The following is a 6,122-nucleotide window of genomic DNA, read 5'->3' on the forward strand; positions in this document are numbered from 1 at the left end:
CTTGGCGGGGAGCCTGCTTCCTCCTCTCTCTCTCTCTCTGCCTGCCTCTCTCCCTACTTGTGATCTCTGTCAAATAAAAATAAATAATAAAAAAAAAATCTAAAAAAAAAAAAAAGATTTTATCTATTTATTTGACACAGAGAGAGAGATTACAAGTAGGCAGAGAGAGAGGCAGAGAGAGAAGGGAAAGCAGGCTCCCTGCGGAGCAGAGAGCCCGATGTGGGGCTCGATCCCATGACCATGAGATCATGACCTGAGCCAGAGGCAGAGGCTTAATCCACTGAGCCACGCAGGCGCCCCCAGAATCTGTACTCTTAATCCTTCTTGAACCGTGGCCCCCCTGTCTTGACCTTGGCCCAAACTAGACCCAACCCAACCATGCCCTGGGTACGTCCCCAATTACATTTTCCTGCGAAGACTTTGGAGCCAGAGGAGATATGCATAATCTTATCTTATCTAAGAGTTGTGGCCTTGTTAGATAGGAAGCCTATGAAAATATATGTGTCTGCAGGTAGAAAATTCAGAATAAAGTCAAGTGAGGCTTAGATTTGCTAGATCCAATCGAATGGTGAGGAAACCTGACCAGAGGGTGTGCGCAAACCTCTGTTAGCTAGAAAAATTAGATCACTGGGACCCAGGCACCCGGGCTGTCCCAACACCCCTTTTGGAGTCCTTATTGGCACAGAGATTATAAAGGGGACTCAGTGTGGCCTGTTTTGCTCTCAGGATTGCGGGGGACTGGAGAACCCCGAGTCATGGCCAAACTATTACATCACTAGGCAGCCTCAGTTGGCCGGGAAAAACCACTCCAAGTCCCTGAGACGGTAAAATGTTTTCCTTAGGAGGTGTCTTTAACCCCAAAGAGGCTAGAACTTAACAGCAAAATCATCAAATTGTGCCACACATGTTAGCAATGTGAGATTTGTAAGTTGAGTTTCGGGGTGCACTATTGAGCCCATCATTTCAAGAAAGAGACTGTTTTTATTTATTTATTTATTATTATTATTTTTTAATATTTTATGTATTTGACAGAGAGAAATCACAAGTAGGCAGAGAGGCAGGCAGAGAGAGAGGAGGAAGCAGGCTCCCTACGGAGCAGAGAGCCCGACGCGGGGCTCGATCCCAGGACGCTGGGATCATGACCTGAGCCGAAGGCAGAGGTTTTCACCCACTGAGCCACCCAGGCGCCCCAAGAAAGAGACTGTTTTTAAAGCCAAAACACAGGCAATGGTATATGCACCTACCGTGCACAAAGCGTGTTCTTAATAACTCCAGCAACGTCATCGGCAAACCCACAGGCCTCTGTATCTGTCGGTCATCTGTGGGTGTGCAGCCCTGTCCCCTGCCTCGGTGTGGGCCTTGGGCGGCGGATGGGCCAGGGTGTGAACATCAACCCAGTCTACCCATGGAAAAAATGTGGATTAATTCAGTCTCCCCCCCCCCCTACTTCTGGGGGCCAGCCACTGCTCTGGTACGGGTGTCCAAGGACAGAAAACACCCTTAGTCTCCCGGAGTGTGTGTCCCGAGAGGAGCAGGCGGGGAAATAATGGGAGAAATGAGCGGTTGGAAGGAAACCTGTGTCCAGGTCTATAAAATCTGACTTTCCTCCTGTAACTAAGCATGGACTCCCGGGGCTGCTACCTTAGACCAACCCTCGATGGGCATATCTCAGAGACACTGTGGGTTCAGTTCGCCGCACAGTTCAGTTCAGAGCATGGCAATAAAGTGAATCATGAAAAGTGAGTTAAATGAAATTGTATGTTTCCCACTGTATATAAAAGTTATGTTGACACCCTACTGCAGTCTATTAAGTACGCCATAGAATTATGTCCAAAAAAAACAAGGCAGGGGCACCTGGGTGGCTCATTAAGTTAGTCGTCTGACTCTTGATTTTGGCTCAGGTCATGATCTCAGGGTTGTGAGATCGAGGCCCGTGTCGGGCTCAACCCTGGGCATGGAGCCTGCTTAAGATTCTCTCTCTCCCTCTCCCTCTGCTCCCTCCTCCCCCATTTTTAAAAATACTTTATTACTAAAAAAAAAATGATAACTGTTATCTGAGCTTTCAGAAAATCATCATCTTTTTGCTGGTGGAGGGTCTTGCCTGGATGTCGATGCTGCAGACTGGTCAGGGTTGTGGTTGCTGAAGGTGGGTGGCCATGGAATTTCCCAAAATAAGACAAGGGAGTTTGCTACATCCGCAGACTCTTCCTCTCATGAATGATCTCTCTGTAGCTTGTGATGCGGCGTGATAGCATCCTGTCCACAGTAGGGCTTTTCTCAAAGTTGCAGCCCTGATAAAAACCCTCAACAAAGTAGGGATGGATGGAAGATACTGAAACATCATAAAAGCCATATATAAAAGACCCACAGCTAACATCGGCTTCAGTGGGGGAAAACTGAGAGCCTTTCCCTTATGGTCAGGAACAAGACAAGAATGTCTACTCTCACCATTACTATTTTTTTTTAAGATTTTATTTATTTATTTGATAGAGAGAAAGATCACAAGTAGGCAGAGAGGTAGGCAGAGGGAGAGGGGGAAGCAGGCTCCCTGCTGAGCAGAAAGCCCGATGCGGGGCTCCATCCTAGGACCCTGAGACCATGACCTGAGCTGAAGGCAGAGGCTTAACCCACTGAGCCACCCAGGCGCCCTCACCATTACTATTGAACAACTTACTGGAAGTCATAGCCTCAGCCATAAGACAACAAAAAGAAATAAAAGGCATCCTAATTGGCATGGAAAGTCAAACTTTCACTATTTGCAAATGACATGATACTCCCTGTAGAAAACCCAAAAGACTCCACCAAAAAAATTGTTAGAACTTGCACACAGGGGCGCCTGGGTGGCTCAGTGGGTTGAGCCACTGCCTTCGGCTCAGGTCATGATCTCAGGGTCCTGGGATCGAGTCCCACATCGGGCTCTCTGCTCAGCGGGGAGCCTGCTTCCCTCTCTCTCTCTCTGCCTGCTTCTCTGTCTACTTGTGATCTCTCTCTGCCAAATAACTAAATAAAATCTTTAAAAAAAAAAAAAAAAAAGAACTTGCACACAAATTCAGCAAAGCCACAGGATATAAAATCAATGTGTGGAAATCAGTCGCATCTCTATACACCAATAACGAAGCAGCAGAAAAAGAAATTGAGGAGTCAATCCCATTACAAAACAATAAGATATCTAGGAATAAACCTAACTAAAGAGGTAAAAGATCTGTACTCTGAAAACTACAGAAGACATATCAAAGAGATTGAAGAGGACACAGAGGAATGAAAAAGCATTCCGTGCCCAGGAATTGGAAGAACAGGGAGCGTGAGTGGCTCAGTGGTTTAAGCCTCTGCCTTCCGCTCAGGTCATGACCTCAGGGTCCTGGGATGGAGTCCCGCATCCGCATCCGGCTCTCTGCTCAGTGGGGAGCCTGCTTCCTCCTCTCTCTCTGGCTGCCTCTCTGCCTACTTGTGATCTCTCTCTGTCAAATAAATAAATAAATAAAATCTTAAAAAAAAAAAAAAGGAATTGGAAGAACAAACATTGTTAAAATGTCTATACTAATCCCAAAGCAATCTAACACATTTAATGCTATTCCTATCAAAACACCACCAGCATTTTTCATAGACGTGCACAAACCTAAAATTTGTATGGAACCACCAAAGACCCTAAATGGCCAGAGCAATCTTGAAAAAGAAAACCAAAGCTGGACACATCACAATTCTGGACTTCAAGCTCTACTACAAAGCTGTAATCATCCAGACAGTATGGTATTGACACAAAAACACATGCATAGATCAGTGGAACAGAATAGAGACCCCAGAAATAGACCTTTAACTCTATGGTCAACTAATCTTCGACAAAGCAGGAAAGAAAATCTAATGGAAAAAAGGAAGTCTCTTCAACAAATGGTGTTGTAAAAAATGCTTGACCGACTGAGCCACCCAGGTGGCCCACAAAATATATTTCTTTTTTTTTTAAAGATTTTATCTATTTATTTATTTGACAGAGATCATAAGTAGATGGAGAGGCAGGGGGGGGCGGGAAGCAGGCTGCCCACTGAGCAGAGAGCCCGATGCGGGGCTCGATCCCAGGATCCTGAGATCATGACCTGAGCTGAAGGCAGCGGCTTAACCCACTGAGCCACCCAGGCGCCCCAGATTTGGCAATTCTTAAGGGCCTTAGGATTTTTGGAATGGTCGGTGAACATTCGCTTTAACTTAAAGTCCCCTAACCCGAGAGCCAGCCTGTCCTTGGAAGCTTTGAAGCTGGGCATTGACTTCTCCTCTCTAGCTAGGAATGTCCTAGGTGGCATTTTCTTCTGATAGAAGGCTGTTCTGTCTACATTAAAACTCTGTTGTGGGGTGCCTGGGTGGCTCAGTGGGTTAAAGCCTCTGCCTTCGGCTCGGGTCATGGTCTCAGGGTCCTGGGATTGAGCCCCACATCGGGCTCTCTGCTTGGCAAGGAGCCTGCTTCCTCTCTCTCTCTCTGCTTATCTCTCTGTCTACTTGTGATCTCTGCCTGTCAAATAAATAAATAAAATATTAAAAAAAAATCTGTTGTTTTGGGGCACCTGGGTGGCTCAGTCGTTAACCATCTGCCTTCAGCTTGGGTCATGATCCCGGGATCCTGAGATTGAACTCCACATTGGGCTCCCTGCTCAGTGGGAAGCCTGCTTCTCCCTCTCCCACTCCCCCTGCTTGTGTTCCCTCTCTTGCTGTTTCTGTCAAATAAATAAATAAATAAAATCTTTAAAAACATTGGTAAAAAAATAATCTGTTATTTCGTGTAGTCGCCTACATTAATGATCTGAGCTAGGTCTTCTGGAGAACTTGCTAGAGCTTCTCCATCAACACTCGCTGTTTTACCCTACACTTTTATGTTACGGAAACTGTTCTCTCTCTACACCTCATGAACCAACCTCTACTTCAGGTTGTAAACTAGACTTTCTTCTGCAGCTTTTCCTGTCTTACAGCCTTTACAGAATTGAAGAGAATCAAGCCTTGGTCCTGATTAGGCATTGGCTTAAGGGAATGTGTTATGGTCTGTCTGGTCTTCTCTCTAAACCACTGAACACTTAGAAGCTCCTATAGGGTTTTTAATTGATCTAATTTCAATGTTGTTGCATTTCAGAGAATAGGAAGGCCGGAGGAAAGAAAGAGACGGAGCGGGAAATGGCTGGTCAGTGGAGCAATGAGAACACACACATTGATCGATTAAGTTCACTGTCTGTCTTCTTTTTTTTTTTTTAAGATTTTATTTATTTATTTGACAGAGAGATTACAAGTAGGCAGAGAGGCAGGCAGAGAGAGAGAGGGGGAAGCAGGCTCCCTGTTGAGCAGAGAGCCCAATGCGGGGCTCGATCCCAGGACTCTGGGATCATGACCTGAGCTGAATGTAGAGGTTTGAATCCACTGAGCCACCCAGGAGCCCCATGTTCACTGTCTTCTGTGAGCAAAGTTCATGGTGCCCCCAAAACAATTACAACGGTAACATCACAGATCACTGATCACAGATCACCACAACAAATATAATAATAATGAAAAAGTTTGAAATGTTGGGGCGCCTGGGTGGCTCAGTGGGTTAAAGCCTCTGCCTTCGGCTCAGGTCATGATCCCAGAGTCCTGGGATCAAGCCCCGCATTGGGCTCTCTGCTCAGCGGGGAGCCTGCTTCCTCCTCTCTCTCTCTGCCTGCCTCTCTGCCCACTTGTGATCTCTGTCTGTCAAATAAATAAATAAAATCTTAAAAAAAAAAAAGTTTGAAATGTTGAGCGGATGACCAACTGTGACAGAGGGACACAAAGTGAGCATATGCTGTTGGAAAAATGGCGCCAGTAGGACTGAATGCCGGATTGCCACAAACCTTCAATTTGCAAACGACAAATATCTGCAAAACACAATAAAGCAAAGTGCACTACAACGAGGTATGCCTGGGCTTGTCCACCCGACGCTGCTGTTTCTCCTGAGCTAAGGTCATCACCCGGCAATTTCCCGTCTCTTGGGCTTCATGATTGCCTCTGTTTTACTTGATCATTCCCATCAGCATACACGCATGCCGCTATATCTCATATCTTAAAAACACACAATGTGGGGGCGGGGCCCTGGGTGGCTCAGTTGGTCTGCCTTTGGCTCAGGTCATGATCCG

Source organism: Meles meles, chromosome 11 (assembly GCF_922984935.1).
Source record: "Meles meles chromosome 11, mMelMel3.1 paternal haplotype, whole genome shotgun sequence".
NCBI classification, from domain to species: Eukaryota; Metazoa; Chordata; class Mammalia; order Carnivora; family Mustelidae; genus Meles; species Meles meles.